The following is a 22971-nucleotide window of genomic DNA, read 5'->3' as shown; positions in this document are numbered from 1 at the left end:
ATTGCTCTATCAGGGAAAAGAATTATCTGATGTAAAGCCAGAAGAGGAGCAGCAAATCTTTGGGTGCAGGGGTCTGAGCAGCTCTCCTGGGTTCTTCCTTAGAACCAATTGCTCCTTCTTCCCTTTACAGCCATCATTTCCTCAATATACTTTCTAGGTGTCATCTTTTTTCATGTCCTTTGGGTACACCAATTATGCAGAGGTTATTTTGTTTGAAGGAGTCACATAATTGTTGCAATTATTTCATTTTTTCTTATTCTTGTCTCTTTTCGCTCTTCTGATTGGATAATTCTGTATGTTCTATCTTCAAGCTGATTCTTTCCTCCACTTGATCAAGTCTGTTGAAGCTTTCTATTGAGATTTTCAGTTCAGATAATGCACTCTTACTTCTAGAATTTCAATTTTTTTTTCTTAATTGATTCTATTTCTTTGTCAAGTTTCTTGTTCTGCTCCTGGATCAAACACCATTTAACTTTTTATCTGTATTTTCTTGTGACTCCCTGGACATCTTTAAGAAGATTATTCTGAATTCTCTGTCAGACATTTCATAAATCCGCTGTTCCTCTGGATCCGTTGCTGGCGCTTTGCTAGTTTCCTTTGGTGGTGTCACATTTCTTTGTTCTTTCTTGATTTTTATGTCTTTACATTGATACCTGTGCATTTCAGGAGACAGCTACTTTTTCCAGGTTTTATAGGTATTCTTTGGTGGTATTAGTCCTTTACTGCTTAAAATCAGAACGTTGTCTCTGGTCTCTGGTTTTTCCCATTCTGTGATGGATTAATAGAGACTGCCACCCCTTACGCACTGCCCTGGAACTGATTTGCTGTCCTGTGGCTAATTGCCAGATTGGGGGAAACTTCCTGCAGGGACCAGAACTTGGACTCTGTGTCTGAGCTAAATTGCTGCCTTACTGTCCTTTCTCAAGCTACGAAAACAATTTTATACAGACCAGATTTTAACTGTCAGCCTTTTGGCTACTTCCAGGTCATGTGGGGTCACCACAGACACAAATGAGCTATGTCGAAATTCCATCCCAGGACTGAGTCTTTTCCACAAACTGCACTCCATGCAGTTCTATCGCACCAACCAGTATCCACTGTGTGGTGCCCTTGCGAATCAGAAGGCAGAACAGCTGCCTACACTACTCCCTGATGCACCCATCCTGGATCAGCACCCCCACCCCCCAGCACTGCAAATGTTCCCCATGGGGCAGGCCCCGCTTGAGTCCTCCACAAAGACTCACCAACTTTTGTTTGAATCCTTCCTTCTGTCAGCTGTGGCCCCTTTCTCCTATGTGGGCACTGGGGAAATTTGCAAGAGCTTTGCTGTCCTGGGATATGGGATGGTACACTCTGAAGTGTTTTTTTGCTGGCTTTTTTTTTTTTACATCAGTCACAGCACACTTCTCTCCTTCAGACTCCAAGTAGCTTCATGCAAAGGGCACTGCTGCAGCTTTGCTGTCTCCAGGTAGCTGCTCCATGCATTGTGCCACGCTAGCCCAGGGAATGGCTAGAGCTGGGTCTGATCAGGGTGGTCCCTCTTCCCGCTTGCCTGGGCTTTCCATGCCCTCACAGAGTCAGCAGGTCTCTCTGCTGCTTCCCCCAAGCTGTAGTGATTACACAATGGCAGTTTTTGCGTTTTAATAGTTGCCAGTTGATCTACTGTGGGGGGGCGACACCAGGATCATCTATTCCACAATCTTGGTGATGTCACTCTCTCAAGGCCTTTTATAATGCAGCCCATAGAGTCACTTCCTAGGGACCTCCCTGGCCACTCTCCCTCCCTACCAGACACCTTACACTCCAGAGAGTCAGGAAAACTATGGCCATGGCCAAATCTAGCTTGCTGCTTTTTCTTCGTAAATACAGTTGTATTGAGACATAGCCAGGCTCACTCGTTGAGTATTATCTATGGTTGCTTTTGTGCTACAAAGGCAGAGTTGAGTAGTTGTAACAGAGATCAGAAAAGCCTAAAATATTTACTATCTAGACCTTTAAAGAAAAAGTCACCAACTCCTGCTCTAGACACATCATGCCACTTTGGGCTCCTTGAACAAACCATGTTCTTTTACACCACTAAGCCTATGTCCAAGGTGCTTCATTTAAAATGTTTTCTCCCACTCTTTACCTGTTAAAGAAAACGTCACTGCCTCTGTGAAGTTTTCCAGACCTCTTCCAAGTTCGTTAATTACCCTATGCTGTTTGTTCCCTTAATTCTCAGGGTATACATCTGTGACAGTATTGATCCCATTATACCATAATTACTTTCTAATTACCCCCTTACTACTCTCCCTAAGCAACTCAAAAGTAGAAACTGTACTTATCATTTATCTCTTCACTCAGCATCTTGAAAATTCTCTAGAATACCTTCATGAATGAATAATTTAGCTCTATAAGCCCACCTCCAAGATTAGGGCCTGGCACAGAGCAGGACATGTGGTTACTAATTAACTGAATGAGTGTGCCTCACTTCCATTTGCCCTATAACATGCAGCAGAGTGCTAAGCTTACAATAGCTGGTCAATGCATATTATGTCTACTGAAGAGAAGGAAAAAAAGGTCCCTAAATTGTCAGCCAATCAAATACAAAAATATTCACCTAGGAGTAAAAGTTACACAGGCTTGAATCCAGTATAGCATGATGGTTTAGAGCTTGATTCTAGAGCCAGGGTGCCTGAGTTTGAATCCTGGTTCTACTACCTTACTTCCAGTGCATCATGCATATCATTTATAAAACAGAGAAAACAGTAGTACAAAACTTTCATGTTGAGGACATTATAAATGAGTTAACTCACATAAAGACCTTAGACCAGTACCTGGCCCAAAAGAAGCTTTCAACCATATGTGTGTGTACATGTGTGTACTATATTTAGAGAAGACTATAAAAATACTAAAAATGTACAATCTTGGGGCCCACTATTAGAGTGATGCTGATTCCCTCATATATAAGGGAGACCCATAAAAGAAGTAGAAGATGGATTTTCTTTTCTTTTTCTTTTTTTTTTTTTAAGATGACCGGTAAGGGGATCTTAGCCCTTGACTTGGTGTTGTCAGCACCATGCTCTCCCAAGTGAGCTAACCGGCCATCCCTATATAGGGATCCGAACCCGTGGCCTTGGTGTTATCAGCATCACACTCTCCCAAGTGAGCCACAGGCCAGCCCTAGAAGATGGATTTTCTAAGTGCTTGCTATATAAACACCATGTGCCAGGAGATCAGCAACAGAGATAATTAAGACAAGTCACTATAGTCTACTAACCTCCAAGGTCTTTCTATTCTACTCTATGATTCTCACTTTGAAAGCTTTAACCCCATTTAAAATAAAAACTTTATAACCTTATGCAGGACCATCTTAGGCTGGCCTCTACCTACCTGCCTTGACACATCAATTGCCACTTCCTCCCACTCCCAATGATAATGAATTACTTGAAACTCTCTGAAAGTACCAGTCCAATGTCTTTGTGCATGCTATTCCCTCACTTAAAACACTCTCCTTCTCTTTATTACTCCTAGTCATCTGCTCAGACCCCCATTGCATGTCACTGACTACACACTGGAAAAACTAACTTAGGTCCTCTTCTTCTGTGACTCTATGACAGCATTCACTATATTTTCTTCATCTGTTTCATAGCTATCTCCACCATTAGGGGAACTTCTTCCAAAGTAGATACTTCACCTTTACTTTTGCTCCTTTATTTCCAGCATGTAGCATATACGGAGGTAAAGGGAATCCTTCTGAGGTCAATGATAAAGCTCATTCCTTGTCATGGAATCATCCTTGATGCCTCACCGTGACATAACCTGGTCACATAACGCAGGTCGAATCCTGGAGGCAGCCTCTAAGGGTGCAGCTTGCTAGGTACCTGGCCAAAATGGCAAAGACTAGGAAACTTTCATATCTCCAGTCTTGCAAACTATCAGGACCAAAGCATCCAGAGTAGCCAAGGACTAATGTCTGGGAACCTTTCTCTTAGGAAAGGAGGACAGAAATAGATCACTAATTAGAAAAGATTTCCCCAGAAAGAAGAGATTATCTTCTTAATTGAGGTCAATACATAGGATTAATACGTAGCACTGGACAAAATTCATTAAGAGAAAGGACACTTACAAAAATTGATCAGTTAGAGGAAAATTATAATTTGACAGTATGAGAAGCTCCATAAACCTACTCTCCAGTGAAATGGTGAAAATTATTTTTCTAAGCAACCATTTAAAGTCTCTGGAAATGGTCCTAAGGGCATACAGCAAATGAAGAAACATATGTTCAAAAAAATCTACTAAAATTTGGTAAGAACAGCAAAAGTCATAGTATTCTAACCAAGACTTGCTCCCTCCCTACCAACTCAGTAACACAGAAACTCCACTCTAGACTGGGGCAGCCAAGAATACAGGGCTCTCTCTTACACTCCCAGTTGGAGGGTTAGATTCCTGGGAAGAGCAGGACATGAGCATTTCAGATCCTGCCCAGCTACCTATTATTAAAGGCTAAGTTCTAGATGAGTGTGGCCAAGAGGTAGGCCTCTCTTCTTCTGCCCAGCCCTACTCATAGGACAAAAGTTTTATCTTAGATGCAGTGCCACCAAAGATACTGGGGTCCCAACTGCCATTGCCCTGACTCATAACATGGTACTTACACTCTGGGAGAAGCAAGCCAAGAAGACCTAAGGATACTGCCACCCCTCCACCAAGAGCTCAGTTCCTAAAGTGAGGGTGTTACTCTGAGAGAAGCATGTCATTATTCCCATGTCCAGCTCTAGAACCACGGCTCAAAGATTTTTCCTGGGGGGAGATGCAGGCTGTAAAACAGAGAGCTTCAAATCTCTTCCCAAAAGAAATTATTTCATTTGCAAAAGAGTGTGGAGAAGTTCAAGACTATGTAAACTTTCAATATCAAGCTGTGGTGAAAGGCATTTGGGAAAAGATTAGGAGATTCATTGGAGATATAGGTTCAATTGTAGGCTGAAGAGTTTGCTGGAGAAAACTAGGGAAAGAGACATATGGGAGGAGCTCTCTTGGGGTAAGAACAGATCTCAAACACTGATCTCAGGAACTATCCCTTAGAAGCCCTAATATGATTCACTTAGTCTGGAAATCAATATATGCTCCAGGGCATTGTTGAAAACAAAAGAGCTATCATATAGCAATTAATGAACCTTAAAAGCTGGGTGTGGCTAGGGAAAGAGACAGTCAGAGAGTCCTCCCAAAACCACTGTCATTCAAAGGTGACTGTGGGCATACCCAAGGCTATATACCCTTAGAGGCTTCTCACTGGAGAAGGGTAGTAGGAGACTGCTGAAATAATCTAGGCAGTCATTAAACAGATAAATAAGCAAATAATAACAAACCCCAGATGGGTAGGAGCAGTATCCAGAGTTGCTACAATTTCAAAAAAAGCAAAAACAAAAACAAAAAATATATAAACCACATAAAGAAACAGGAAAATACGACCCATTAAAAAAAAAAAAAGCGGACAACAGATACTCTCCATAAGAGTGTGACCAGATGTCAGATTAAACGGAAGAAGACTACAAAGTAGCCATTATAAATAAATAAAGACTAGAGGAAACCATGATTAAAGAAGTAAAAGAATGGGACTGGCAGGTTATCTCATGGTTATAGCATGGTGTTATAACACCAAGGTTAAGGGTTTGGATCCCTGTACTGGCCAGCCATCAAAAAAAAAAAGCAGTAAAGGAAGGTATGATATGTATGATGACAGTGTTACATCAAATAAAAAACGCATTGAAGGGATAGAAATTATAAAAAAAAAAAAGAGCCAAATGTATGCTCTGGAGTTGAAAAGTACAATAAGTGAAATAAAAAATTCAGGAGAGGGATTCAACAGTAGCTATAAACTGGCAGAAAAAAGAATCAGCAAACTGTGAAGAGAGATCAATAGAGATTACACAATTGTAAAAATAGAGAAAAAGGAATGAAGAAAAATAAAACCTCAGAGAAATGTGGAAAACCATTAAACACACCAATATATGCATAATGGGAATAGGAGATGGACAGAATAAATAAAAGGAGGAAAAAATCCAAGGAAATAATGACTGAAAACCACCCAAGTTTTATGGAAAATATTAATCTACCCATAAAGAAAGTTCAATAAACTCCAAATTGGATGAATGCAAAGAGATCTACAAATAAACACATTATAGTATAATCTGCAAGTTAAAGGCAAAGAGAAAACCTTGAAAACAGCAAGCAAAAATGACTTGTCACACACAAGGGAACCCCAAAAAGATGAACAGCTATCTTTCCATTAAAAAAAAAAAAATGGATGCCAGGAGACAATGGGATGACATGTTGAAAGTGCTTACAGAAAAAACTGTCAATCAAGAAGCTGTCAATCCAGCAAAAGTATCTCAAAAAAAAAGACAAAATAGATATTTCCGCATAAACACAGAAAATTTATTGCTAGCTGACAAACCTTACAAAAAATACTACAGGAAGTTATTAAGGTTAGAAAGTGACACTAGGTAGTAATTTGAATCAACATGAAAAAAAAAATCTGTTCCTTTTTAAAGAGGTTCATTCATTTATTCACTCAACAATATTTATTGAGTACCAACACTGAGTGAGGTACTATTCTAGGTGCTAGGGATATAGCAGTGAACAAAGTAGATCCCTTCCTCTTATGGACCTTATATTCTAGAAAATAAACAATAAAATAATAATAAATGATTAAATGATAAAATCCAGAAGGTGTTAAGTATGTAAAAATGTTTTAAATTAAACTTAAAAAAAAAAAAAGTGATGGGTACTAAATATGTGTGTGCCAAGAATGAGGTAGAGGTTCAGGTTTCATTATTAAATATGGTGGTCTGGGAAAGGTCTCATTGATAAAGTAAAGTATGAGAAATGACAAGGTATTTGGGAATATGGCAAAGTGGATATCTGTGGGAAGAATATTCCAGGCAGGGAAAAGAGTTAGAACCAAGGCCATAAGGCAGGAACACCTAGGAGTGTTTAAGAAACAGCAAGGGTGTAGCTAAAGTGAGTGACCAAGGATATAGTAGGAGAGGATATCAGAATGAAAAGTGGGAACCAAATCACATGATCCTTGCTGACTCTTGTGTGACTCTGACTTTCACACTGAATGAAAAATGGAGCTATATTATAAGGTTTGAAAAGAAGAGTGAAATGATCTGGTTTACATTTTTTTTAAAGAAGCTCTCTGGCTGCTGCATTGAGAATAGACTGTAGACATGATTATCTGTTAGGAGGATATTGAGCCTTGGTGCCTGCAATGGAGTGGCAGTGACAAATAATTAGATTTGGGATATATATTGAAGGTAGAGCCCACAATATTTACCAATGGATGTGGAGTGTAAGAGGAATGATTTAGAGCATTTTGGGCCCAAGCAATTGAAACAATGGAGTTGCCTTCAACTAAGATGAGTAAGGTAGAGCAGGTTTTGGATGAGGTGCTATAGAATCCAGTCTGGTGTATTAAGCTTCAGATGCCTTTAAAACTCTTAGAATAAAACACAGGAGTGAGCCATCATGACCTTGGATTTGGCAATGGATTCTTAGATATAACATCAAAAACATGAGCAGTAACAATAGCAAAAAAATAAGCTTCATAAAAATTTAAAATTTTTGTGCTTCAAAGGACACTATCAAGAAATGGAAAAAAAAACTCACAGAAAGGGAGAAAATATCTGCAAGTCATATTTGATAAAAGACATATCTAAGATATATAAAGAAGTTTAACAACTCAATACCAAAAAGATAAATAATTCAAAAATGAGCAAAGGATCTGAAAAAGCATTTCTCCAGAGAAGATATACAAATGACCAAGAAGCAAATGAAAGATGTTTGGCATCAGAGACATGCAAACAAAAACCATAATATTGCTTCACACCTACTAGGATGGCTATAATCAAAAAGTCAGATAACAAGTATTGATGAGGTTATGGAGAGATCAGAACCCTCATGCACTGCTGGCAGGAAGGTAAAATGGTTCAGCCACTTTGGAAAACAGTCTGGCAGTTTCTCACACAGGTAAACAGAACTTACCATATCACCCAGAAATTCCACGCCTACGTATATACCCAAAAGAAATTAAAATATACATCCAAACAAAAACACAAAACATATGTCCACACAAAAACTTGTACATGTCCATAGCAGCATTATTCATAATAGCCCAAAGGTGAATTAATCCAAATGTCTACCAACTGATGAATGGTATGTCCATTCAATATAATATTATTCAGCCATAAAAAAGAACAAAGTACAGATACATGTACACATACATGAAGTACTAATACAATATGGATGCACCCTGAAAATATTATGCAAGTGAGAAAAGCCAGTTACAAAGGATCATATATTATATGATTCCATTTATATGAAATTTCCAGAATAGGCAAATTTATAGAGATAAAAAGATTAGTTGTTGCTTATAGCTGGGGCAAATGGGGGGGCAGGGGGACAATAGCTAATGTGTATGGGGTTTCTTTTTGAAGTGATGAGAATGTTCTAAAGTTGACTGTGGTGATTTATCTATGAATATACTAAATCCCATTGACTTATACACTTTTAATGGGTGAATTATATGGGATGTGAATTATGTTTCAATAAAGCTGTTAAAAAAAATTGATGGGTTAGACCAGGGGCCAAACTTTTTCAGTAAAGGGCCAGACAGTAAATATTTTAGGCTTGATGGCTATACAGTCTCTGTCACAACTACTCATCTCTGCTGTTCTTGTGCAAAAGCAGACATGGACAATATGTAAATGAATGAGAATGTCTGTGTGCCAATAAAACTTTATTTACGGGCACTGAATTTGAATTTCACATAAATTTCATATGTCATAAAATTCTTCTTTGGATTTTCCCCCAAAATATTTAAAAATGTAAAAACCATTCTTAGTTTGTGGAATATACAAAAAAAAACAGGAAATGAACCATAGTTTGGTGACCCCCGGACTAGACTCATCTAATCCTCCTTCCATTCTGGCTTCAGGTACTAGAGAAATCTCTCTCCCTTACAATCCCCATGATGAACAAGAGGCAACTTTAATTTCCCCCATACTACCTTCCCCATGCATGGCTTTCCGAGATCCTGAGAGATTCACAAACCCAGCCAAGCACTGAACAGCAGGAAAACCCGGATTCCATTTCCAAAATTGAACCTCCACTTCAATCAGCTTGGTAAAAGAGTTTAAGAGCTCACCACATGTTCCTAATAAATGACACTAACTTTGGGGCAGTGTGAGGGAGGGGATAGAGAGTAAGACAAACTTATTCCCCCCTACCCCCGAAGGTCCTGGTTCCTAATCAACTCTAAGAGGGAGAATTTAGGCTTATGTGCCAATGAGTAATTTAAAAAAAAAAAGTCCACAAGAGCAAAATCTCCTATTACTATCATACTACCACAAAAGAAGACAGAAAGTAGTGCAGACATTAGGCGTTCCAGAAGCCTTTATTAAGAAGCTTAATATTCATTCATTTGCCTAACCATCATTTACTGAGTGGTTACTATGTGACAAATTCTGTGCTGGAATCCAAGGACACAGACATTAATCAGACATATTAAAAGCACCTAGGTGAGACAGATATATAGAAGAGAGCCATACTTGAAGGCAAGAAACACTGTTCTATGTGGAGAAACATGCTATTGCTCAATCCGAAAGACAGAGCCCAGCAACCCTCCAGTTCCTACACCCCCATAATGCCTGAAACTTCACAGTTTTCCACTCTCAACTAATCAGGGAGCCTGTTCACCACCCAGAGATATAAGAAAGCTTGTGACATAAGAAAAAGAATCTCACAGATACAGAATTGAATCATATCTCCTCCACTTAACACTGTGTCATCTTGAGCCTGTAAAATGCAAACTACGTCACAGTTACAATATGGAGAAAATGAGATAATTTAAGGCACAGTTCCTCATGGTGCCAATATGTAGAAGGTACTTCATAAATGTTTGACTATTCTGAACTTGGGTCCGTTGGCAAGAGGACTCACACTATTTGTCCTGGTTTACCCTAAGCGAGCCAGCACTCAGCCTCAGTCCCAGCAACTTCTAATCTTAGCTCTCCCTCCTCAAGATGATAAGTGGCTAGATGAAAGAGGGCATGGCTGTCACCCAGTCAATGCCAAACTGCTGGGGAGCATGTCTACACAGACCTACACCTGGGAGGGCCTGGTGCTGTTGGGCACTGACAGGAAATAAGAAGAAGCTGGATAACACAACAACTATCAAAATATACACACAGCTCTACAGTTTACAAAGGACTCCTTATCCATTATCTTTTTTGAGCCTCAAACCAGCCATTGAAGGTATATGCTACTGGTGTCCTTATCTTACAGATGAAGTAAATATTCTCTACACACCTCCCTACTTGCTGTCTCCCAAACTTGCCATGTTTTTTGCCTCCTGCCTTTACTCATAAATTTCCCCTTTCCTGGAACGCTCCTCTTTCTTTCCTCATCCGGTAAACTCCTGCTCATCTTTAAAAACCGAGTTTCAGTTTCACCCCCTCTGCAAAGACTGCTCCTGACATACCTTCAGTCAGAATTAGAGCCAGCTCTGTTTACTTCTAGCCCATCTTCTTTGGGAAAAAATCCAAGCTCCTCAGTATGGCATGTGAACCTGGTTAATGCCTACCTTTCTAACCTCATCTCCAACCTCTCCCTCCCTGACCCACCATTACATTCTATGCTCAAGTTAAAAGAACCACTGACTTACAGATCTCCAATGACATCATGCTTGTTACTCCAACTGTTATATCCTTCTCACACCCATCCTCACGTTAACTCCTATTCATCTCCCAAAATTCATCTCAGGTAAAACCTCTTCTGGGTAGTCTTTCCTAACATCCTCAAATGGGTTAACTTCCCTCTTCTGTACTTCCAAAGCATGGAGAGTTTATCTCCTGTCACAACACCAATCAGAATTGAATGTCTTTCTGCCTCGATAATATGTGAGACTTTTGTAGGTAAGAAATTTGTCTTTCTTATTAGTCTTTACACATCCAGCATCCAGTACAGAGCAGTCACTAAATGTCTGAAGAAGAGAGAGAGAAAGAAGTGGGGAGGAGAAGAACACAAGAATGAATAAAAGGAGGAACATTGATTCTCAAGTGAATCAGACATTGCACTGGAAACCAATTCTTCCTAATGCCATGAAGTACATTGAATGTGATACACATGCAGTTACAGACATGCATATTTACTTGAAGAAATACACATATAGTCAAATAAACACAAATGCAAGTTAGGTCTGAAAGGCAAGCAGGGCCATAGAAGCCAGTTGCCAGTTTCTCCTTAGACAGGAAGAGGCAGAAGTTTAATACCTGAAACAGGGCTTTCTTCTCTCTGCTGGCTTGACATTACTGGCTGCTAGATGTCACTTGCATTCTGCTTACCACTTTGTAGGGCCCAGATCCTGTCTAGACTAATAGCATTTTTAGACTCTTGATTATATTTCTGGCTCTGCTTTTACTTCCAGGTCCTGCATACTGTACTGCAGACCTAACCCTTTGCCTCTAACCTTCTCCTTGATCCTCAACCTGGTTTGTGGGCTTTTCACTCAGCCCCTACTTCCTTGGCTCAGTGATCTTCCCCTCCCTCAACCTCTTGTCATCCACACAGAGAAATCTAAATACAGAAAGACATATACCCACACAAGTACAAAATGATGTATAAACATATGCAAAGAAACACCAACACAAAGGCACATATAGACATATACACATACATAGACACATACACAGAGAAGCCTTACCAGTATAACTAATCCCTGTCATCAACAGGATTGCCATCCAGAATAAACAAAGAAGATTCAACAAAGAGGGGAGAAAGGAAAACAACAGCCTGCCTAGTGAGAAAGAATTTCCCTGTCTGTCAAAGCAAGTCACCATCTGGGTTTTCCTGGTAACATGAGGGATACCATCTGGGAGAGCTGCTGCCTTATCCTGTATCTGGCTAAGGCACTGGGACAGCTTGCAAATTATGCCTACTCTCTCTGATGTGTAGCTCATCTTGTCTGGCAACTGGTACCCTATCCAGAGTGCTGGCTGACAATGTATCTTCTACCACACCAGTACATATTAGATTATTGCACCCTGATTCCTCTGAAAATTCCCACAGTCCACTATGCATATCACCATTAGAGCTCTTAAAATGTGCTATTGTCACTGTCTGTTTATATATCTGCCTCTCTCACCAGCCTGAGGGCTTGTCAATGGCTAAGAGTATCTTATTTTCATCTCTACTTTACAAATAAGGAAAGTGAGGCTCCAAATTACTTGGCCTTATAGCTAGTACATTGCAAAGTTCAGATCTGTACCCAGGTTGGACTCCAAAGCTCACACTTAGACTTTTAAAAAATCAGTGTTCAAATAGTTTATTCCAAGGATCTTACAAAAGTTAGGGCTGAATGCATGAGCTGGGGCACACAACTTGGACTGAATGGAAGCTGCACACTGTAAACTGACTATGATCCACTCCTGGTAGGTGAATGCTACAGCCAGTCTGTAATTAAGTATTTATAAGGAAGAATGGGGACAGGACATTTCCTTAGCCTAAGGAGTAAGTTCTACATGAAGAATGATGTCATTCATGGTGTCAGTCATATCTGTTCTATCCAAAGGGCCTGAGCATATTTAAATCTGTGCTTTGAAGGGTGGAGCAAAATGGCAGACCAGAGGTGCCCAAAGCACGATCCTCCCACAGAAATGGACAAGAGCAAGGAATGGACAGCTAAGTACAGGGGAAAGGATCAGTGGGAGACGGTGGGAGGGCTGCAGGAGCCTGGTGAGGACGCTGTGGATTACAAAAACCAAGCACAAAGGTGTGTAAGAGAAAGAGGCATGCAGATTCCACCACTGCCACATCTCCAATACTAGGATCAGCCAGGAGGAATTCTCCATTGCGGCAGAAAGAATCTGCTTGGCCATGAGCACTTCCCAGTGGTAATATTCCTTCTCTCCCAGCCCACCACCACCACCACAGCAGTTGCCTATACCATCGTCTAGTCCTAGAGCTGTGACCGTTCTCCCCACAAAGGAGTTCATCCTGCCAGCACACCCCACCATACAGCCCGTGCCACTCACATGGCGCCAGGCGCCTGCATGGCTCTAGCCTTCCAGCGCCCCACCCGGCCCTGGCCATCCACATGACCCCAACCACCTGGCCACCAGCATGGCCCCACCCATCCACACTAGCCCAGCACCTGGCTGCCCATGAGGCCCCAACCACCAACATGGTTCCTGCCATCCAGCCAACCATGCAGCCCCAGTCATCCAGCTGCCTGAGCAGTCCCAGCCACCACAGCTGCCCACATTGCCCCACCTGCACATGTGGGCCCGGCCACAGACTTAGCTGCTGACACCTCCAGGAACTACTGAGTCTATCCAGAACTACTGAGGCTGCCTGGAACAACTGAATCTACCCAGAATGACTGAAACTACTGAGTCTACTCAGAACCAAAACTAAAACACACCACCCAACAGGCAATATATGACAAATTTACAGGAGGGAGTCTCTCTTTCTCAAAAGCCATCCCAGAGTAATTGAAGAAGCAACCACTCCACCAGATGACTAGACATCAATGTAGGGATACCAGAAATATGAAAAACCAAGAAAAATGACATCAACAAAGTGACACTCTAATTCTTTAATTCCAGACACCCAAAAACAGGAAACCCTTGAAATGTCTGAAACGGAATTCCGAGTAACAATCTTAAAGAAACTCAGTGATATATAAGAAGACCCAAACAATACAACAAAATGAGAAAAACAATACAGGACATGAAGGAGGAAATTTTATGAAGAGATAAATAACATAAAAAAGAACATAGCAGAACTCCTGCAATTGAAAGACTAATTAAACAAAATAAAAACTAAAACTGAGGGTGTAAGCAGCAGGCTAAAGGAAGCAAAAAAAAAAAAAAAAAAAAAGACTTTCTGATCTCAAAGACAGTCTTTTCAAAATAACCCAAGCAGACAAAGAAAAAAGAATTAAAAAATGAAGAAAATCTAGAGAGCTACACCTTAAGCACACAAACATCTGAATCACAGGTGTTCCAGAAGGGGAGGAGAAGAGAAAAGGCACTGAAAACATATGCAATGAAATAATACCAGAAAACTTCCCAGGTATTGGTAGAGATACAGACTTCCAGATCCAAGAGCCTCAGAGATCCCAGATAGATTCAAAACAAAAAGGTCCTCTCTAAAGCACATTATAGTCAAACTGTCAAAAATCAAAGACAAAGATAGAATCATAAAAACAGCAAGAAAAAAGTGTCAAGTCAACTATAAGGGAGCTCTCATTAGACTAAAAGCAGACTTTTCAGCAGAAACTCTACAGGCAAGAACAGAATGGGATGACATATCAAAGTACAAAAACAAAAAAAATGCCAACCAAGAATACTACACTTGGCAAGGCTATCTTTCAGAAATGAAGGGGAAATAGTGTATTTCCCAGACAAACAAAAGCTGTGAGAGTTCACTACCATATGACCAGCTCTAAAAGAAATCCTTAATAATTTTTTAAAGCACCTAGAACCCAGAAAACAATAATCGCCACCATGAATAGATGAGAAAGAACAAACACCACTGGTAGAGCAGTTATGCAAATGAGAAAGAGAAAGAAACTACACTATACCACCTGACAAAACCAATGAATACCAAAGACAAATAATACTAGGGAAAGAAATGAACAAAAAATACTTAAATTAATTATAGGAAAAGCAATTAAATGTTAGGAGTAAGATAATACCTTTCAATAACAACCCTAAATGTAAATGGATTAAATTCTCCACTCAAAAGACACAGACTGACTGACTGGTTTAAAAAGGTAGACCCAACTATATGCTGTCTACAAGAAACTCATTTCACCTGTAAAGACACACACAGACTGAAAGTGAATGGGACAGAAAAAGATATACCATGTTAATGGAAACCAAAACAAGCAGACATAGCTATTCTTATATCAGATAAAATAGACTTTAAGCCAAAAACCATAAAAAGAGACAAAGAAGGCCATTATATAATGATAAAGGGATCTATCCAGTAAGAAGACATAACAATCATAAATATATAAACATCCAATACTGGAGCACACAGATATATAAATGAACACTATTAGACATAAATAAAGAGATAGACCCCAATACAATAATAGTTGGGAACCTGAACACCCCTCTCTTAACATTGGACAGATCATCTAGACAACAAATCAATAGAGAAACGCAGGATTTAAACTACACTCTAAACCAACTGGACCTGGCAGATATCTACAAAACAATTCATCCAACAACTATAGAATATACATTCTTCTCATCAGCATATGGAACATTCTCAAGGATAGACCACGTGTTAGGTTACAAATCAGGTTTCAGCAAACTTTAAAAAATTGAAATCATTTAGAAACCAGGTTTTCAAGATGGCGACGGCTGCGGCGGCTGGCGCGGAGTAGCTGAGGTGGAAAAGGTGGCCACTGGGCCTCAGGCAGCTGGGAAACATGTGGACCTTCCTCTCGCCATCTCTTAAGGGAGGACTGCTGCTGCTGACTGGTCGTGGGGGGTGACCGCCACTTTGCCCCCGGCAGGAGAGGCTGCCTCATTTACAGACAACAGCTTTGAAGTGTGGAGCAGGAAAAGAACTGTTTCTTAGCTGCAAAAGTGAGTCTTGAAACAGGGAACACGGCGCCAGGGCTGCTGTGGATGCAGCCAGGATCCCGGAGGCCGGGGCCGCGCTGAAGGCGGCCAGCTGCCCTATTCAGGATTCGAGGTTTCAGGCCGGCATTAAAGAAGATTCCTGGGAGCGCCCGAGCCGCGCCATGACTGAACAGCCCGAGGCGGCAGCGGCGGAGAACTGGGAAAGACGGCAAACCAGAGACAGAGAGCGAGCACCCGACCTGGCACAGCACTGTGAGTGATCCCTGGCACAGCTCTGTTCGGGGGGTGGATGCCCACCCGGCTCCCGCCTGCACCACCAGGCCACTGACCGCCTGGTGCTGCCTCCATTTTCCCAGGTGCGGGCAGCTCCGCCCTGCTCGGCCATCACTGAGCCCTCCCACTTGCTTGGCCTGGCGCCGGGCTTTCCGGAGCCTGCGGACCGGCCTCCGCTCCCACTCCCTCTGCGGTTCTCTGGCGGGGCTGGTGGCGGGAGGCGTACCGGGCCAGTGTCGGGAGGGCAAGGAAGTACGGGTGGGCCGACTGTCACTCCACCATACCCTGGACTCCGGCCCCAAGTAAACTCCTTGTTACTGGGAGGCAGATACCATCTCTGCGGCCACCAGTTTGGAAAAAAGCCTAACGAATTTCTGGTTGGGAATAGTGTGGTAGGAGAGTTCCCAGGTCCGCTTGAACCTGCCGGAGACCAGGCTGCAGGTGGGCACTAGGCTCGGTTTATACTGGGGGGATACAAAGGTGAATAAGACCCGAGAAAGATCTACATAGTGCTACAAAGGCACCCAGAGAGACCGGTCGTCTGTGCCCAGCAGAAACCTGTTAGACTTCCTGGGCGAGGCGGTGCCGAGCAGGGTCTTGAAGGCCCAGCTGATAGACGAGGGGTGCAGAAGACACGCCCCAGCACAGCACAGTGCGCACAGAGTGGGGAGACGTGCGGCCAGGGAGGCGGAGACTCGACAGAAACCACACACCCGGTGGGGTCGCCACTGCACGATCCAACAGCCTGGGCCAGAGCACACGGAACGGGGAGAAGTCCTGCACAGGAAGTGAAAGCTCAACAGAGATCACACACCCTGTGGTACGTGATCCACCAGCCCAGCAGAGTCCAAGCTGACCAGAAAGGTGGCTCCCCGGAGAAGCCCAAGAGCCGAGGCAACCACACACACAAGGCACTAGAGGCCAACTGAGCAGTCACGGAGGGAGCCATACGAAATTGGCAACCACAGCAACATCCTAGTTAGTCATTAGTCTCAAACCGGTGGACTGTGAAACCCCCTGCCACAATGAATAAACACCAAAAAAAAGATACCAGAAATACAAAAAATCAAGAAAGTACACCACCAAAAGTTAATAAATCTCAAACTCTAGAGCCTATAGAACAAGAAGCCCTTGAAATGACTGACAAGGAATTTCGAGTGATAATTCTAAGGAAACTGAATGAGATACAAGAAAACTCAGCTAGACATCATGATGAAATGAGGAAAAGTATACAGGATCTGAAAGAGGAAATGTACAAGGAAATCAATGTCCTGAAAAAAAATGTAGCAGAACTTGCTGAACTGAAGAAGTTATTCAACGAAATAAAAAACACAACGGAGAGTTTAACCAGCAGGCTTGTCGAAGTTGAAGAGAGAACCTCTGAACTTGAAGATGGGCTGTTTGAAATAACACAAGCAGACAAAAAGAAAGAAAAAAGAATCAAGGACATTGAAGAAAATCTGAGAGAGATATTAGACAACCATAAGCGATCAAATATCCGAGTCATGGGTATTCCAAAAGAGGAGGAAAATGGAGATTCCATTGAAAACATATTCAACAAAATAGTGGCAGAAAACTTCCCAGGTATAGGAAAAATCACAGATCTTCAGATCCAGGAAGCTCAACGATCTCCAAATGTATTCAACCCAAAAAGACCTTCTCCAAGACATGTCATAGTCAAATTGGCAAAACTCAGAGATAAAGAGAGAATCTTCAAAGCTGCAAGAGAGAAGCATCAAGTCACCTATAAGGGAGCCCCAATCAGGTTAACATCAGACTTTTCATCACAAACCCTAAAAGCTAGAAAGGAATGGGATGATATTTTCAAAATACTAAAAGACAAAGATTGCCAGCCAAGAATACTCTACCCTGCAAGGCTATCCTTCCGAAATGAGGGGCAAATAGTATATTTCTCAGACAAACAAAAACTGCGGGAGTTCACTACCACACGACCACCCTTACAAGAAATCCTCAAGGGAGTACTGGGTTTGGTTCCTGAAAAATAAAAACCCAAGAAAAGCCATAAAAACCCAAGAAAAATCTAAACCCGCTAGTATAATAAAAATGGCATTCATGAAGAGAAAACAAGCTAACAAAAACACTATCTACAACCTAAGGAACCAACAAACACAGAAAACAAACAGTAAATCAGAAAGCAAGGAACAAAAGACAGCTAAGACAACCAAACAACCAATAAAATGCTAGGAATAAATCAACACCTTTCAATAACAACTCTTAATGTAAAAGGCTTAAATTCCCCAATTAAAAGACACAGACTGGCTGACTGGATCAAAAAGCAGGACCCAACTATATGCTGCCTACAAGAGACCCACCGCACCCATAAAGATTCACACAGACTAAGAGTGAAAGGATGGAAAAAGATTACCATGCAAACAGAAAAGAAAAACGAGCTGGAGTAGCTATTCTTATATCTGACAAAATAGACTTTAAACTAAAAACCATAAAAAGAGACAATGAGGGACACTACTTAATGATAAAAGGACTGATCCATCAAGAAGACATAACAATCATAAATATGTATGCACCCAATGTTGGAGCAGCCAGATTTATAAAACAAACTCTATTAGACCTAAAGAAGGAAATAGACACTAATACCATAATAGCAGGGGACCTGAACACCCCACTGTCAATATTAGACAGATCATCTAGGCAAAGAATCAGTAGAGAAACACAAGATCTAAACAAGACTCTAGACCAATTGGAATTGGCAGATATCTACAGAACATTCCATCCAACAACCTCAGAATATTCATTTTTCTCATCAGCACATGGATCATTCTCTGGGATAGATCACATATTAGGTCACAAATCAAGTCTCAATAAATTCAAAAAAATTGCAATTATCCCATGTATCTTCTCAGACCACAATGGATTAAAACTAGAAATTAATAACAAACGAAACTCTGGAAACTATACAAACACATGGAAATTAAACAGCATTCTACTTAATGACATATGGGTCCAAGAAGAAATCAAGCAGGAAATCAAAAAATTTATTGAAACTAATGAAAATAATGATACATCATACCAAAACCTGTGGGATAATGCAAAAGCAGTATTGAGGGGAAAATTTATTGCATTAAACGCTCACTTCAGAAGAATAGAAAAATGGGAAGTGAACAACCTAAAACTTCACCTTAAAGAACTAGAAAAACAAGAACAATCCAAACCTAAAGTTAGCAGACGGAAAGAAATCATTAAGATCAGAGCAGAACTGAATGAAATTGAAAACCAAAAAACAATTCAAAAGATCAATGAATCAAAAAGTTGGTTTTTTGAAAAGATAAATAAAATTGACAAACCATTAGCATGGCTAACAAAAAAAAGAAGAGAGAAGATTCAAATGACAAAAATTAGAAATGAAAAAGGCGATATTACAACTGATTCATCTGAAATACAAGGAATCATTCGAGAGTACTATAAACAACTATACGCCAACAAATTTGAAAATCTGGAGGAAATGGATAAATTTCTGGACACACAAAACCTCCCAAAACTGAACCGTGAAGACGTAGAAAATTTGAACAGACCAATAACAATAAAGGAGATTGAAGCTGTTATCAGAAGGCTCCCAAAAAAGAAAAGCCCAGGACCAGATGGATTCACAGCAGAATTTTACCAAACATTCAAAGAGGAATTGACACCGATTCTTTACAAACTATTCCAAAAGATTGAAACGGACGCAAATCTCCCAAACTCATTCTATGAAGCAAACATCATCCTGATACCAAAACCAGGTAAAGATATAACCAAAAAAGAAAACTACAGGCCGATATCCTTGATGAATATAGATGCAAAAATCCTCACTAAAATACTAGCAAACAGAATACAGCAACACATACGTAAAATTATTCACCACGATCAAGTGGGATTCATCCCAGGGATGCAAGTTTGGTTCAACATACGCAAATCAATAAATGTGATACACCATATTAATAAACTCAAACACAAGGACCATATGATCATATCTATAGATGCTGAAAAAGCATTTGATAAAGTTCAGCACTCATTCATGACAAAGACCCTCTATAAGTTAGGTATAGAGGGAAAGTATCTCAACATAATTAAAGCCATATATGCCAAACCCACTGCCAATATCATCCTGAATGGGGAAAAGCTGAAAGCTTTTCCTTTAAGAACAGGAACTAGACAAGGATGCCCACTCTCACCACTCCTATTCAGCATAGTGTTGGAAGTACTAGCCAGAGCAATCAGAGAAGAGAAGGAAATAAAGGGCATTCAGATGGGGAAAGATGAAGTCAAACTGTCCCTGTTTGCAAATGACATGATCCTATATATCGAACTGCCTAAAACCTCTACAAAAAAACTGCTGGAATTGATAAATGATTTTAGCACAGTAGCAGGATACAAAATCAACACACAAAAATCAGTAGCATTTCTATTCTCCAATAGTGAACATACAGAACGAGAAATCAAGAAAGCCTGCCCATTTACAATAGCCACCAAAAAAATAAAATACTTAGGAATTGAGTTAACCAAGGAGGTGAAAAATCTCTATAATGAGAACTACAAACCACTGCTGAGAGAAATTAGAGAGGATACAAGAAGATGGAAAGATATCCCATGCTCTTGGATTGGAAGAATCAACATAGTGAAAATGTCCATACTACCCAAAGTGATATACAAATTCAATGCAATCCCCATCAAAATTCCAAAGACATTTTTCTCAGAAATGGAAAAAACTATCCAGACATTTATATGGAACAATAAAAGACCACGCATAGCCAAAGCAATGCTGAGGAAAAAAAATAAAGCTGGAGGCATAACACTACCTGACTTTAAGCTATACTACAAAGCTATAATAACCAAAACAGTATGGTACTGGCATAAAAACAGACACACTGACCAATGGAATAGAATAGAGAATCCAGAAATCAACCCACACACTTACTGTCAGCTGATCTTTGACAAAGGCACCAAGCCTATTCAGTGGCGAAGGGACTGCCTCTTCAGCAAATGGTGCTGGGATAACTGGATATCCATATGCAGGAGAATGAAACTAGATCCATACCTCTCGCCGTATACTAAAATCAACTCAAAATGGATTAAGGATTTAAATATACACCCTGAAACAATAAAACTTCTTAAAGAAAACATAGGAGAAACACTTCAGGAAATAGGACTGGGCACAGACTTCATGAATACGACCCCAAAAGCACGGGCAACCAAAGGAAAAATAAACAAATGGGATTATATCAAACTGAAAAGCTTCTGCACAGCAAAAGAAACAATTAAAAGAGTTAAAAGACAACCAACAGAGTGGGAGAAAATATTTGCAAAATATATATCTGACAAAGGATTAATATCCAGAATATATAAGGAACTCAAACAACTTTACAAGAAGAAAACAAGCAACCCAATTAAAAAATGGGCAAAAGAGCTAAGTAAGCATTTCTCTAAGGAAGATATACAAATGGCTAACAGACATATGAAAAAGTGCTCAACATCACTCAGCATCCGGGAAATGCAAATCAAAACCACATTGAGATACCATCTAACCCCAGTTAGGATGGCTAAAATCCAAAAGACTATGAACGATAAATGCTGGCGAGGCTGTGGAGAAAAAGGAACTCTCATACATTGTTGGTGGGACTGCAAAATGGTGCAGCCTCTATGGAAAATGGTATGGAGGTTCCTCAAACAATTGCAGATAGATCTACCATACGACCCAGCTATCCCACTGTTGGGAATATACCCAGAGGAATGGAAATCATCAAGTCGAAGGTATACCTGTTTCCCAATGTTTATCGCAGCACTCTTTACAATAGCCAAGAGTTGGAACCAGCCCAAATGCCCATCATCGGATGAGTGGATACGGAAAATGTGGTACATCTACACAATGGAATACTACTCAGCTATAAAAACGAATGAAATACTGCCATTTGCAACAACATGGATGGACCTTGAGAGAATTATATTAAGTGAAACAAGTCAGGCACAGAAAGAGAAATACCACATGTTCTCACTTATTGGTGGGAGCTAAAAATTAATATATAAATTCACACACACACACACACACACACACACACAAACCGGGGGGGGGGGGGAAGAAGATATAACAACTACAATTATTTGAAGTTGATACGACAAGCAAATAGAAAGGACATTGTTGGTGGGGAGGGGGGGAGGGAGGAGGGAGGGAGGTTTTGGTGATTGGGAGCAATAATCAGCCACAATGTATATCGACAAAATAAAATTAAAAAAAAAAGAACTTAAAAAAAATTTTAAAAATAAATAAATAAATAAATAAAATTTTAAAAAATTTTTAAAAAAAAGAAGATATAACAATCACAATTATTTGAAGTTGATACGACAAGCAAACAGAAAGGACATTGTTGGGGGGAAGGGGGGGAGGGAGAAGGGAGGGACGTTTTGGTGATGGGGAGCAATAATCAGCCACAATGTATATCGACAAAATAAAATTTAAAAAAATAAAAAATAAAATAAAATAATTAAAAAATAAAGAAAGAAAATTGAAATCATTTAAAGTGTCTTCTCAGACCACAACAGATTAAAAATACAAATCAATAGCAAGTGAAACTTTGGAAAGTATACAAAAAGATAGAAATGAAACAACATGCTCCTGAACAACCTATGGATCCAAGAAAAAAATTAAACAGGAAGTCAAAAAATTTCTTCAAACTAATAAAAATAAAGACACCATACCAAAACTTGTGTGATACAAGTAAAAAATAGTACTCAGATGGAAGTTTATTGCAATAAACACATCAAAAGAAGAGAAAGATTTTTAAATAAACAACCTAATGCTACCCCTCCAGGAACTAGAAAAACAAGAATGATCCTATCCCATAGTAGATGGAAAGGAATAATTAAAATCAGAGTAGAACTAAATGAAACAGAGATGCAAAAAACAATACAAAGACCAATGAGACAAAAGTTGTTTTTTTGAAAAGATAAATAAAATAGACAAACCATTAGCTAGGCTAACTAAAAAAAGAAGAGAGAAGACCTAAATAACAAAAGTCAGAAAGGAAAGAGGAGACATTACACCCAA

General features: G+C 40.2%; 1 protein-coding gene across 3 annotated transcripts in view; it reads right to left on the bottom strand.

Moving 5' to 3' along the window:
• Positions 1–22971, bottom strand: part of STIM1 (stromal interaction molecule 1) — a 224815-nt gene that overhangs the window by 81812 nt on the left and 120032 nt on the right. The window lies entirely within an intron of this gene.

Source organism: Cynocephalus volans, chromosome 4, assembly GCF_027409185.1.
Source record: "Cynocephalus volans isolate mCynVol1 chromosome 4, mCynVol1.pri, whole genome shotgun sequence".
NCBI classification, from domain to species: Eukaryota; Metazoa; Chordata; class Mammalia; order Dermoptera; family Cynocephalidae; genus Cynocephalus; species Cynocephalus volans.
The sequence above is the reverse complement of the archived record's forward strand: the minus strand, read 5'-3'. Positions and strand labels throughout refer to the sequence as shown.